Source organism: Rattus norvegicus, chromosome 7 (genome assembly GCF_021556685.1).
Source record: "Rattus norvegicus strain SHRSP/BbbUtx chromosome 7, alternate assembly SHRSP_T2T, whole genome shotgun sequence".
NCBI classification, from domain to species: domain Eukaryota; kingdom Metazoa; phylum Chordata; class Mammalia; order Rodentia; family Muridae; genus Rattus; species Rattus norvegicus.
In genome coordinates, this window is record NC_141540.1 from 71,320,486 (window position 1) to 71,335,140 (window position 14,655).

Sequence of the window (14,655 nt, forward strand, 5' to 3'; positions counted from 1 at the left end):
AAGGAAGACAAGGATTTCATAGCACCGGAGTAGAGGGTTTCCAGTTTGGGGATTTGGAGGGCAAAATGGGTGGGTTTAGCAGCAGAAAGTAAACACAACAGGTTTATCATAAGAGCCTCCTGATACAAAGACATGATTATAAGGTAGTCATAACAAGGTAACAAGGTAATAAAAGGCAGTCCGGACAACCTTTTGAAACAAAGGTAAGGCTGCAAGGCAGTTATTCTGAACCAAAGACATTGTTACCTTTTCCTTGAACAGGTTGTACAGAACCCTTTGTAGTTAAGGTTACAGGAGGGGCATGGACCAGACTTAGAGGAATAGGGGTTGAATCATAAACCTAGTTGTCTTTACTAGAAGATAGTTTTCAAGCCTGAGATGGAGACAGGCTGGCCCATCAAGATAATGTGTTTATCTTTGTAGTATTAATTTCAATTGAAGGAAAATAAATATTATATAGCACTGCATGCTATACTGAAAAAGACCCCAAGAACAACTACAAACTCAAAAAGAACAATGGCATATGAACATTTGTTTTATGTATATCACTATGCACATGTGTGTGCACATGAGTGGGAAACTGAGTTCCATAAAGAAAGGACACACACGGGTTGGGGATTTAGCTCAGTGGTAGAGCGCTTGTCTAGCAAGCTCAAGGCCCTGGGTTCGGTCCTCCGCTCCCGAAAAAAAAAAAAAAAGAAAGGACACACACACACACAAACCAAAGGAGATATGAAGATATTAATTCCTGTACATTTAAGTATTGATAAAGCAAGGGAGAGGTCATTTCAATTTGCTGTAGCAAACAGACACTATGAAGAGAAAATAAAGAAGATCCAAACAGAGCTTACTGATGGCCAAACAGCTATCATCTGCAGTTTAAAATACCCCACACCAAGGGTTGAGTTTTCAAACTGCAGAGAAAATCTGTTGCCCTAAGTCCTGTGCAAATTCCTTCACACAATAATCTTAATAGAATGGCTTTTTTTGTTCTTTGATTTCTTTTTAAAGCTCACACACACACACACACACACACACACACTTTTTTAAAAAATTAATTCTGTCTTTAGGCTAGTATATGTAATGGGCTTCTTGATGGGATTTTCAAACAAATATGAGATTTTGCTGGTCTGTGTCTTAGGGATTCTACTGCTCTGTGGAAACACCACTGCGGGGCAGTGGAATGTAAGAGGAAGCCTAGTAAGTCAAACTAAGACTTGAAGCCCTGGAGACTGGGAAGACCCTGGAGACCTGGAGAGTCCTGCTCCCCGACCCCAGGCCCCTGTCACATAACCACAGCCCCCACAGAGAGAATTGTGGCCATCAGTCATGTAGGGACAGCGCCCACAAGTCCCTCATAGAGATGAGGCATCTCAGATCAAGCCAATAGGAAGCACCTGATGTCAAACCCAACCCATCCCAAAACTGTACAGAAGATCCTATCCAGAAAAAAGTAAAGGTGTATGAATTACTCGGTAGTCTGAGAGGATCTGTCACAAGGCTGTACCACTGCCTGGGAAAAGAACACTCTCCCAAAGCTTTGGCCACTAGAAGCTCTCCTGTGTTTGGCTCCCTAATCATCACCATCTCCGCCATCACCACCACCACCATTACACACCACACACACACACACACACACACACACACACACACACACACAGTGCCAGCTCAGCTTCTGGGAGCAACAGAGGCTGCTGGGGCAGTAGCACCAGAGAAGCATTGGGGGAGGCACTTCCTCTCCCTGCTGTGTCCTTTTCCCTTCACCTGAACCCTCCCCTCCCGCCAGGCCAGGAAGAGATCTCCTTGGATAGCTTCCAGACACACCATGACCAAACCAATTCAGAGAGAAAAGGGTTTTTATTTCACTCACACTTCCATGCAAGAGTTCATCCCTGAAGGCAGTCAGGATGGAGTTCACAGGGCAGGACCTGGAGGCAGGAGCTGGGGCAGGGGCCATGATGGCTGCCGCTCACTGGCTTGTTCCCATGGCTGCTCGGCTGGCTTATTTATGGAACCCAAGACTACATGTAGCTTCACTCATAATGGGCTGGGCCCTCCCCCATCAATAACTCCTTTTAAAAAAATGTCCCGCAGGCCTGTCCTCAGCTGAATCCTACGCAGGTGTTTATTGAGATTCCCTCCTTTCGGATGCTCTACCTGTGTCCAGCTGAAAGGAAAAGGAGTCAGCCAGCAACAGGCCTGCTTCTGCACTTGCCTGTCTCATTCTCCATGATCTCCTGCCTTCTTCCTGCTGATCTCCCCCAACCCCCACCACTGCCCTCCACCTTCCACATTTACAGAGGCCCTGAAATGCCTAACTACTTTGGTTCCCAAAAGGGGCTCTCGGTACCTGTGTGGCTTTAAACTAAGATTCCCAGTGAATGAACTGGAGAGTTTTAATGGTTTGCCCGATGTGTCTCACAGCTCACACCTACAGTGCTATTCACACAGCAGACCTTCCAGTGGAACACCGCATGTTTCCTGATACCAAGAAATAATTTTTAACCTTGTTCTCTCCCAACACTCACTGACCCTCTGGGTCTCCTCTACCAGTTTCTCTTAGCATGTTCCCCCAGATAACATTTTCAGCTTTCAGAACTTTGCACTCCTGCAGGGCCCCACAGGAGTTCTTGGGCTCTAGTCTGAGAAGTAATGCATTAGGGAACTGGTCCCAGGGCTCCTGGCCATATTGCATTGCAAAACAAGACTACTGGCTGAGTCACAGCATGAGGCAAAAGCCGAAAGTGCATCATAAATAAAGAATAAGCCATTGGGAGGCTTGCTATGCCCCCTTAGCGAGGAGCAGCCTAGGAGAATAACTTTCTAGGGATCACATTCAGTTGTTTCAAAATTTCTACAAAACGAATTTATTTTTCTTATTACAGTCTTTCTTTGCTGTTGATGGGGCCTCAGCAGGCAGAGGGACTGTATACATAAATATCTCTTTGCAATCATGTAGAAACAGGAATCACAAAATGACACACCGCACGTCCGGTGTCACGGTAATCAACAGCAGAAGCAGCAGCTGATCTGCCAAGAAGTGTAACCAGAATAGCCTCAAATAACGGTAGATATAAACCTCGCAATTGCTTTCACAACAGAAATGGTTCCATTTACTACATGTAAAGGGACCCCTAGTCTTTATTAGACATTCAACAGCTATGAATTTATTCATCTATCATGGTTTATCATATGAAAATTTTGAAGCCAGGTATAGTGGTGAACACCTTTAATCCCAGAATTCTGGAGGCAGAGGCAGGCAAATCTTGGAGTTTGAGGCCAGCCTGGTCTATAGAGCTAGTTTCAGGATAGCCAGAGCTACACAGAGAATCCCTGTCTCAAAGAACCAAAAGAAAAAGAAAGAAAGAAAAGAAAGGAAGGAAGAATCAAAGGAAGAAAGAAAAGTTTGAGGGATTTTGATACATATTAGAATCAATTCCTACTCTAATGTTCTTAGCTTTAGATTAATAAAATTGCAACATAAGTAATGTTATGGTCTAAGTGAAGGATGCCATCAAGTCACATCAAGTGACAGATCTCATTTGGGAAGTTTGCTGGAGAGGGGTTATACAGAGGCTGCCGCAGGGCAGGGTGGAGGAGAAAGGAGAGCAAAAGGAGGAAGGACTGGCCTTTTATAAGGAGACAGCACATGCGTGCAGGGGGCAGGGTTTGCAGCTATGGCAACAGTAGAGAGATGTGTTACATCTTGATAACTAGTTGTGACTATCCTGCCGTCACTGGGTCCCTGGGGCAGGCGGCAAAGATGCCCTATTGCTAACAAGTTACATCATGAAATCGAACAAGAGTAAGATAATGCATAAGGCTATCCCAAGGTTAAATATCTGAAGGAATTATATATATACTCAGAAGGAAAACAATTTCCAATTGATAAAGAGCTCTAAAATTAAACAGCTAAATGGCTGCTATTTCTGCACTCTACAAACACTTCTGGATTAGTAAATTGTTGAGAGATAAACAAGAGATAAGCAATAGACAATAGGAGGGGCTTCTCTGGATGAGGTGGCCAGAGAATTCTCCACCAGACCTGATGGGCAGAGGGAGAGCTGTGAGACAAGACAGTAAGGAAGAGAGCTGAAGGAACGGTGTTGTTTGGAGACAAATTCTGGCTTCCTCCGCACCAGGTTGGTCTTAGTTACCTCAGCTGCTCACTTCAACACCTAAAATCAATGTCCCTGTCCGAAGGCCTCTAATTCGCTTGTTTGCTAAGATCTCATGCCCTTTATTCCTGGAAGACTGTATGCTTTTTTCCCGCTGGGTGTCAGTGACATTCTTTTCCATGTAATGATCACTACAGCCCAGTCCAGCCCGTGACACGCTCTTGGTTGATTAACTGTGATTTAAGATCACGGACTGTCTTCGGAGCATTTCCATCCCTGTAATCTTGCAGTTAAAGAATGGTGCAGACTTGTGGTTGTAATTCAATATCCATCCCTTTATGAAGCACTTGTTCGGGGTCCTCTTCAAGACACCCTCTCCTCTTCACTCCTGGGTTCCTATTTCATTTTGGGAAACAATGTGAAGAAGTTTACTTTAAAGGAAGCATTGAACTAACCCTGAGCTGCTCTCATATTCAGATGCCGGCATCCTGACAAAAACAGAAGAACAGGAGATGGTGGGGCACCCAGGGGAGTTGCCTGATCTGTGTGCCCCTCCATAACTTTTCAGTTTTCTTCTGAACCCACCTGCACTAGGCCTGGACTATAAAAGGAGGGGGCATTGTTCAAATGAAGAAGAAATCCAAGTGCTGGGGTCTTCCATTTCCTTATTATGGTTTGACTATGAAATGTATTTCATAAGCTCGAGTGTGGGATTCTTAGTCTCCATCTGGGGCTTCAAGAAAAGTGTGGAAATTGTAGGAGGAAGAATCTAAACGGAGGGAATAGTTCACCTAGAGAATGCCTTGGAAACTTCTATCTGCCCCGAGGCATTTCCTTCTGTCTGCTTCCCACCCCTTATGCAAAAGAACCACCTCCTACTGCGGTGATATTTAGAATCTCTTCGAATCCCTAAGCTACAGAGCCAGAGGCTGTGGACTAAAACCTGACTAACTCTGACTAAAGCAAGCCCCTCCTCTTTGAAGTGGCATATGCCAAGCACGGAGTCACAGCAATACAGAGCGACCTCACTCGTCCTAGACTGACCACAGAAGCTCCCAGATTTTTGCTTAAGAAAAGTAAAGCTTTCTCTGTGCAATGCCTGCAGTTCCCTTTCTGTCCTGTGCAACTGAAGCTGGGTTAGGGGATCTAACAGCATGGGGTTGTGCAGGGAGATATGTGGCAAAGCTCGTCAACTTTCATGGTGCCTTAGATTCAATCTCCCAAAAAGGTAAAAACAAATGCAAGCCTAAAAAAGACAGAGAGGCTGTTTATAGTCGTACCTTTGCTTTGAAAGGATCCTTAGCAAGATGCTTAGGCCTCAGTTTCTCCAACTGTAAACAAAAGACAGTAATGGCGGGCAGTGTTAAAAATGGTTCATGATGTTGTAAGCACCAAATGAGATGGGGTTTACCAAGTTCCAAGGACATTTTCTGGTGATAATAAACACTTGATAAAGGTTGGCTCTGATTGCTACTGCTAGTAAATATTTGCTCTTTGAAAGAATAAATGAGCACACATTCTATTTTATCTCTTCAGACCCTAATGAAATTATCATATTTGGAAAATAAACTAAACAAATATATTACCACAGAGGAACCAAAATCAATACATGTTTAAGTCAATGTTACTGTTTTTTTTTCCTGATACTTTAATTTAGAAAACAAACTCTTTAGAGCAGTCTACATGTTTCTAAAATAAATATCGCAAGATAACAAAGAGAGTTGTCATACCTCCTTAATCCCCACACCCAGTTTCCCCTCTTATTAGCTTTGTAATTTTTTATAAAAGTTTCATTAAGGGGGACGTTAGAGATGGCTCAGTGGTTAAGAGCTTTTATTGCTGGATTTGATTCCCTGAAGCCACATAATGGCTCACAACCATCTGTACTCCAATTCCAAGAGATCCAATGACTTTCTCTGATCTCCATGGTCACCAGGTACACAGATAATACACAAACATATATGCAGGCAAAAACTGGTACATATAAAATAAAAATAAATAAGTAAACAAATAAATTTAAAAGTTTTATTATATATGATCATTGTACATGGAACTAACTTTTCACACTTTCAGACACATGAATACTATACAGTAGACATATTCTCTTTACACATATGCAAATAATAAACATACTTTACAAATATACATATATTTATATAACTTTACATACTATATGTAAGTATTATATATGTGCACATACATATATAAAATAAGTATTATGCAATGTCCTCCTTACTCTTATGGTAATAAATCATGGTAACAAAACAGTCATTGTTTCTCTTTAGGGTCTTTCTGTCTAAGGTAATTTCTCAGATTCTCCTTGTTTTTTATGATAGTTCTAAGGAGTATTTTGTAGACTATCCCTAAGATTAGATTGGTCTTACGTTTCATTCACTACTAGACAGGGATAAAAATACTTTCAGAGATCAAGAAGTGAACTATCATTCTCATCAAACACTGTATCAAGAAAGAATGTTTCCCATGAGCACTGTTGGTGTGAAGCTAGAGCCCTGGACTGGGGAACCACTTCCCTGAACTCTTCACTCCTTTCCATTTCATGCTTCAAGGAAGGCAGCCATTATATATGATCTACATTTAATGAGTGGGAAGTTATGGCTCATCTGTGTGAGTTGACTGACGAGGTGGGCAACTTGAGTTTACTTATGAGTTTGATTATTGTCTTAGCGAGGGTTTGCACTGCTGTGAAGAATCACCATGACCAAGGCAACTCTTATAAGACAACATATTTTATGTATTTTTATTAATCATTTTATTCATTTACATTTCAAATGATAGCTCCCTTTCTGGTTACCCCTCCACAAACCCCCTCATCCCATCCTCCCTCTCCCTCCTTCCATTTGCCTCTATGAAGGTGCTCTCCCATCCACTCACCCACTCCCCCTATGCTGGAGCACCAAGCCTCCGTAGGATCAAGGGCCTCTCCTCCCATTAATGTCAGATAAAGCCATCCTCTGCTACATACGTATCTGGAGCCTTGAATCCCTCCAAGTATACTCTTTGGTTGGTGGTTTAGCCTCTGAGAGCTCTACATAGTCCAGTTGGTTGATATTGTTCTTCCTATGCTGCTATCGTTCCCTTCGGTTCTTTTAGTCCTTCCCCTAGCTCTTCCACTGGGGTCCTGGCTCAGTCCTCTGGTTGCCTGTGAGCATCTGCATCTGTATTGGTCAGGTGATGGTAGAACCTCTCAGGAAACAGCCATACCAGGCTCCTGTCATCAAATGCTTCTTGACATCAGCAATAGTGTCAGGGTTTGGTGTAAGGACAACATTTAATTAGGGTTGGCTTACAGGTTCAGAGGTGTAGTTCATTGTCATTAATGCAGGACCATGGCAGCATCTAGGCAGGCATGGTGCAGGAGGAGCTGAGAGTTCTACATCTTCATCTGGAGGTTGCCAGGAGGAGACTGGCTTCCAGGTAGCTAGGACAAGGGTACTAAAGGTCATGCCACATACCCACTCCAACAGGGCCACACTTCCTAATAGTGCCACTCCCTGGGCCAAGCACATACAAACCATCACAATTATAATAACCACAAGAAAGGTCCAGATTTCTTGCACTGAGACTACAAGAAAAATACACAGAAAAAAAGAGGGGGAAAGTACCTTTCTAAGTGTTGTTGACTGCCTCAGTCGGGAGATTTTCAGTTTTATTGCTATCAAGTTGACACAGGGGTGGGTCCTCTGGGAAATGAGAAACTCAATTAGCCAATGGGCAAATCCATGGGGGTATTTTCTTAAATAATGAGATATATGGTAGGGCTCAACCCACTCTGGCTGGTGCCAGGCCTGCCTGGGCAGATGGTCTTGAGTTACATAAAAAATAACAAACGGAGGAAGCCAGTAAGTAGCATTCTGTCATGGTTGTGCTTCAACTTCTACTTCCAGGTCATGGGTCTGCTTCAGCTTCTACTTCTGGGTAGCTCCCCTGCCTTAGTTCCTGCCTTGACTTTCTTCAACAATAGACTGTGATCAGGACTCATAAGCCAAATAAACCTTCCTCCCCGAGGTGCTCTTAGCAATGATGTTTATCACAGCGACAGAAAGCAACATGACCTATGTTCATTTTTACTCTCCAAAGATAACCTTAAAAAGTGAGAAATGGCCTCGCTACTTGAATCATGTGTATGGTTTCTAGGACAGCACAGTCTACAAGTTAAGCTTTTGGGCTCTGCCCTCAGACACACATGTTCAAATCCAAGGTCCCCTTACCTTGTGCCTGGGTCTAATCTCTACTCCCATTGCACTTACCTCAAGGGAGATCTCTGAGAAAAGCATGAAAAACACTTAGGTAGCCCCACACACAATTAAATATTTTTAAATAATTTTCACACATTTTACCACCCATCAGCCTTTATTTCAAATGTTTTAAATGTGCACAAGGAAGAGGCAATAAGAAACATATGCGGTTTTTGAAAAGCAACTACTTAGAAGTAATAATATCTATTGGTCTGTTGTATTTTGCTTCCCCTGCCTGGAGCCAGCTCCTTTAACTACGAGTATAGCTGTTATAATTCGAATTGGAATTCGTCCTTGTCTTGTTAGCTTCCTCTTCAGTTGCTTCCTGTCTCAACTTTCATAAAGCTTTCCCATGGTAAGACCTTTGAGTATGAAAGCATGGGTGTGTTCACCTGTGTATGTCAATCATGTCAAAGGGCCACCTTTGTCACGTGGGCCTGAACTGTTCAACCCTTGGTTGCTTGAGTACTATACCAGAATGCTGGCCACACTACAGATAATTTCTTGCTTAACTTCTGCCATGAGAAACTCTATAGAAATAGAGGTAGCTAAAGGTTTCTCTCTTCTCAGGACAGCACTATCCGGGAGTGGTTGAATGGAAATGGTTGAATATTTGTTGGCCTTGTTCACTTACAAATTCAACTCTAGGTTCAGCCTCATCACAAGTCATAAAAACAATAACTTTCTGGGCTAAGGTTCAGTTTGCAAAGCATCTTAATAAGTTCTGTGCCCAGATGTTCAAGAAAATAGGTCATTGTTTGTGACAGAGTGCTGGTTGGAAGACCCAGAGGGAACATTTGACAGGATTAATTTCTCTTCCAAGGATCCTGCACCCAGCTGGACATTCAGCTGAGCCATCAGTGGGCTCAGAATACAGGCATTTTAAAAGGAAAGGGCTCCTCTCCAGGCCCTACTCCACACAAAAGTGTTGTGGGTAGAAGTGGGTAAAGACGGAACATTTACTGCTTTACGTCTAGATGACAATGATTTCAGGGAGTGTGAAGTAAAGCAGAGATCTTTAAAAGACAGGAATATCACTAGATTACCACTCTCCCTGCTTCCATTTCAGTCTGACCCTTTTCTACTTGACAATAGACACTAAGATTTACACGTACTGTGAACGTTCCCAAGTGCAATATGAACGGTAACGAGGAAGCATACTCAGTGTCCTGAGTGCCGACCTCCACACACAGCACATTTTAATAGACTGGAGTTATTTAATAGAGTTGAAGGTATTTTCCTCCCCAGCTGAAGCAGTGACTTGGAGACTTTTGCATTTGAAAAAGGGTACCTGAATTGAGAAAGTGCCTCCACCAGACTGGTGGTGTGCAAGCCTGTGGCTTATTTTCTCCATTGGTGATTTTGATATGGAGAGCCACTGTGAGCCACTCTTGGGGTAGTGGTGTGGAATGCCATGGGAAGGCAGTCTGAGGAAGTCCCAGGAACAAGCCAGGAAGCAGTCCTCCTCCACAGCTTCTGCACCTCTTCCTGCCTTGGGTTCCTGCCCTGGCTCCCCTGGATATTGAAGTGTGACCTGAGAGTCCCTAGTTGAAATAAACCCTTTCCTCTCCAAGCTATTTTTTGTCGTGATTTATCACAGCAATAGAAACCATATCTAAGACAAGGCTATAAGACTGACTTCATTGAACACAACATCAAAAAGAATCCATTAGCTCACCGCATGTCATAAGAGGTTCACCTTGTCATTATTTTAATGCAATTAAAGATACAGGGACCTAATTAGTAGAGGATGCCGAGGCCACTATCCTCATGCAGAGACTCCATATGTGTTATCTTTGTGTGACTAGAAAGGACATGTTTAGGATTTGCCTCTGATTTCCAAACACTGAGCTACCATTTTTTAATCCTTGGCATTAGTGAATCACAACTGGTTTTCACACAGAGGACAGGAGATGTGCCCCTATGTGGTAGAGTGCTGTCTTTACACTCACCTCAATACCCAAAAATCAGAAAAAGAACCCCCAAAAAGTTCACACTCAGACACATACATGCAAAGGTAAGTGAAGAGGCATGCACACGCTCATGTGACACTCACGTACACGAGACCCACTTTAGTTTCAGAGTATATTGCAAACATGAAAACTTGCAAAACTATGAATGGTTGTCGCCTGTGCCCTGGACCGTCAGCTGCCAGACCCGATCTGACCTTGGGTGTTGGAGGTGAGGTCAATGACACAGACTCTGGGAGCTGCTGCAAGCTCCTTTAATACCCTCCACCCTCATCCCATTGGTCCCAAGAAAACATCTCTTCTAAATAGCAGTTCCCCATTGGCTGGCATCAGCAATCCTTATGTCTCAGACAGTCCTCAATTAGGTCCCTCCTGTAGGAGATGCCATTGCAGCCGGGCAGCCCTTCGAGTTTACGCAGATGCAACCGCACTGCTCCTCCTACCAATGGTAAATCCATGAAAAGTCTAAATCAGAATAAACACACTGAGAAGTCTTGATGGTCTTCTGCGGTGTCTTCAGAACGCTGCCTGAGAAAGGACTCTTGAATGCATAGCACACCATCCAAGGAGAGTGAGGAAGGCCTTATAAAGAAAGGGAATACAGACCACATCAGAGATGCTCTAACTGGTTCTATCTAAGGGGTCTTCTTATCCGTTCCTTCTCGAGAAGTTATTGGGGCATGAAGACATAATCTACTATATTGTTTATGAACAATTGTATGGTCTTTCTACTACATGTGACCACTTCCGTCAAGGTTCCAGTGTTTGAACAAAATATGATGCCATCTAATATATAATGCATTAGTCAACTCACGTGACCCATATAGAAAATGTTAACCATCCCCAAAGCCACGGAAATAACTGGGCCTAACTGAAACGTAAGAAGAATGACGACAACCTTAAGCACTAAATTTGATATTAAAAAAAAAAAAAAAAACAGACTAAAGAAAGCCACTTCTGCAGGGTTGTTATATCTGTGACCAGGAAATGGGGGAGGGGGGAGCATGAGCTTCTGTTTCACTAACCCCAGTAAGGACGCAATACCCAGGCAGAGCTGACAGGAGGGGGCATTGTTGCTCTGTACCATTCACTGTAGCTTTTGCTCCATCCAGATGTCCTAGGTTACCATCGATGCTAATGGAAAAGGGTCTGTGGTTTTAACTCAGGCTACAACAAAAACACTAAACTCTTACGTGCAGCAGAATAATTCTAGTAAAAGGCAGGCCGACTTCCAAGCTATTGTCTGCGGCTTTTCTCAAAGGTTTTAAGATGGCAGCCAGGCTTTCCACACCTTAAATTTGATTTGGTGGCAGGTAAACGTCCCCCTTTCCATGGGCTCAGTACCAGGGCATCTCCCCTGGGAAGTTAGTTGTCTTTTGAAACGCAAGAGCAAAGTCCCCGGAGAAGTTTGGAAAGTGAATATCTACGCACACAGGCTGTTGGCCCAGGCCGCTGCTGACACTCCTCCTTGCCCTCTCTGACCCCCGGTTTAGCAGTTTAATCAAATCTATCAGAACAGACAGCTGTGGTTTTATTTTCATTCTGGAGATAATGAGCCCAGGAGTCTGTGGGTGCTCCTCCAAGCCACCTCCCAGACACCTCGTACACTGACAGACAGGCCTCCTGGCCAGCTGCTTTTCACTATTTGAATCTCATTAGACCTGCAGCCTTTGAGGGCTAATAGCCTCTCTTAGCATTTGGAGAGGTCCACAACTTGAAATACCTCCCTGTAGTTCCTTTTGGTGGTTCCCACAGCTCTTCATTGAACCATCCAGGAAATGTAAACAGGACACTACTTCACACTCCTGAGAGCCTTCGATGTTAACTTGTTTGCCCGGACACTCACTGAGTAGCTTAATTAATTATCTGTGGGTGGCAGATTACATGAAGTCACCCCAGCCCATTAGGTATGCATTTCCTGTGTCCAAGTATATTAGGAAAACATGGCACCGTGTTTTCTTCTGGAGTTCGGAGTGTTTAGAGAGCCGTTCTTGTTCTTTAATGCCTGTTTCGTATTTATGCTTGACTGATCAACTTTCAAATGGAAAAGTAAAGATAGAACAATGTGGTACCTGAAAAAGTTAACTCCAAACCATGCATCATTTGAACAACTTTCTGACAGACACAGAGGATTTGCTCAGGCCTCTCCCCAACCCTAAGGCCACAGAGGATTCTGTGTTCAACCCTCAAGCTTCCACCACCTGGGCTCCTTGCAAAGCAAATTCTTTGTGCGTTACGAAATCTTTAGACAAGGTTCCCGTGGGCCCCACCTGTGGCTGAAAACATTTAGTTTGGGCTTTGAGTTCCTTTTAGCGACACCACAAGGCCCGGTCTCTCCTCCTGCCTCATATTTATTTTCAGTTACATCTCAAAGATTAACAAATGGAGGGCCATTAAGTTGTCCTCAATAGGTGCGTCAGTATTAGCTTCTTCCACAGAAGAAAACTTCATGCAGCCTTTCCAGGACAAAAACATCAAGAAAGCGAAAAATGTCCTTCATGCCTGCTAATAATTTTCTCTGTTCTGCACATGCGTTTCAGACCACAGGAGTGGGGTGGAATTAAGCTAGAATACCATCCTTGTTTTGGAGAGGGGAGAGATCCCAGCTAAGCTGTTCTTGTGGGAATTACCAGAGACAGACAGACAGACGGGCGGGCGGGCAGACAGACAGACAGAGACAGAGGGACACAGGACCGAGAGGTTTGGGGTGTGCTTCCAGTTTCTAACTGTACATGTATTTCTGGCTTTTTTTTTCTTTTTAAGGAAGGATAGAGGTATAGGAGATCTTGGAATCAGAACCTAATGTGACCTACATAAAAGCAACGCTCTGATTCCCTAATTAAACCAAGCTGCGGCTGCGGGCTCTGCAAATAGTTGCCAAAAATTCATCCATTCAATCTCCTCTCTATCCTCCAGGAATGCAGCGGGGCGGGGGAGAGGGCGGCGGGGAAGCGGAGGCCGGGGATTGTCCTAGCTCACGTATTTGCTCTCCAGTGAGGGGTCGGGCGTTCCAGCAGCACAGTCGCCTGGGGTTGGAAAGGATCAAGTGGGGGAGGGGGCTGGGAGGCCGGGGACCCGAAGGGGGTTTAAAGAGAAAAACAGACTAAATGTTTTAACAGCTGCTCTATTTTTCTTCACCTATTTTGCCCAGGGATCTGATTTCCTTCTGGGGAGGAGGGCTCTCCCTGGGTCCAGGCTCGCTCAGCAGGGCCTGTTTACTTGGGGAGCCAGAGTCGTCTTTCTCTCTTTGTAGAAGTCCTTACTTTTGAGGGAACGCAGAGTGGGAAGAAGAAATTGGAAAGTTTGCAGAGTTCTTGTTAAAGAAAATACAGTACATCCGAATTTTAAGTAAAAACTGGGAACAAAGTAAAATAAAATCGCCCCTCTGCTCCCCCTCCCCCTAGTGCTTCTTGGACAAGAAAAATTGTTCTTCAGCAAAGAGGGTCCCTCATTCTCTCATTCTCGCATAACTTCCTGGAGCTGGGTGTTGCAGAAGGTATGTTGATTGAGTATTAGAAAGATGATGAAGCTGTGAAAATCGGAGGCAATAACGCTATTAGCCACACTGAGGGATTCCAACACCACAAAAAGGTAAAAACGAAATGGAAAAGGGCAGTTATTTATTTTTTCTGAAGAGTTTGCTCTGTCACTTGGGGTTTGCTGTGAAGAATTTTCCCCAGACAAAACATTTGCAGGCCTTCCCTTGGTTTCATTTGCCACAGGCACGCCATCTAAACATACCTATGCATTAGCAGCTCATAGTCTAGTCTCTCAGAAACTCAAAGCTGGGGGAGGAATCCTTACAGCCAAAGCGAAGCCTTAAACTATTGCCAGTATTCTATTACACCAGAGGACTTTGCGAGACCCGGGTACCTCAAAATGGAGCTCTCAGTCCTTGTATTCACAATGTGCATTTGCTCTTCACTAGGGTCATGCTCAGGGCAAGCTGCAGTATTTGTCACGGTTTAGCCTTCCCACCGCTCTCTTCTCTATTCAGTTTCAGCCTCTCAGCTAGAGACTCCAAGCTTCTGTACCAACAGAGCTTGGCCACCTATACTCCTCAGCAAAGCCTCTGTCATAGGTTTCTTACTCCCAGGCTCATATCACTGCGTTTGCATCACGAACTTTCTGATATTAAAATAAGTAAATAAATAAATAAACAGTAGTAGTAGTAGTAGTAGTAGTAGTAGTAGTAGTAGTAGTAGTAAATATTGTGATGCTTTCATCAGTTTGTTTTTTTTTAACACTTTTGTTTCTAGAGATTGAACCCAGAGTCTCCTACATGCTGGGCAAGCAATCTACTCTGCATCT

General features: G+C 43.8%; 1 long non-coding RNA gene across 2 annotated transcripts in view; it reads right to left on the reverse strand.

Annotated features, from left to right (window-relative positions):
• Window positions 1-1,840: 1,840 nt before the first annotated feature.
• Window positions 1,841-14,655, reverse strand: part of LOC148004726 (uncharacterized) — a 33,108-nt gene continuing 20,293 nt past the window's right edge. For both annotated transcript variants that reach the window (XR_015624746.1, XR_015624745.1), the window contains 2 exons: window positions 5,399-5,449; window positions 1,841-4,514 (listed from right to left, as the gene is read on the reverse strand). This is a non-coding gene — a long non-coding RNA (uncharacterized LOC148004726). The remainder of the gene's footprint in view (window positions 4,515-5,398; window positions 5,450-14,655) is intronic.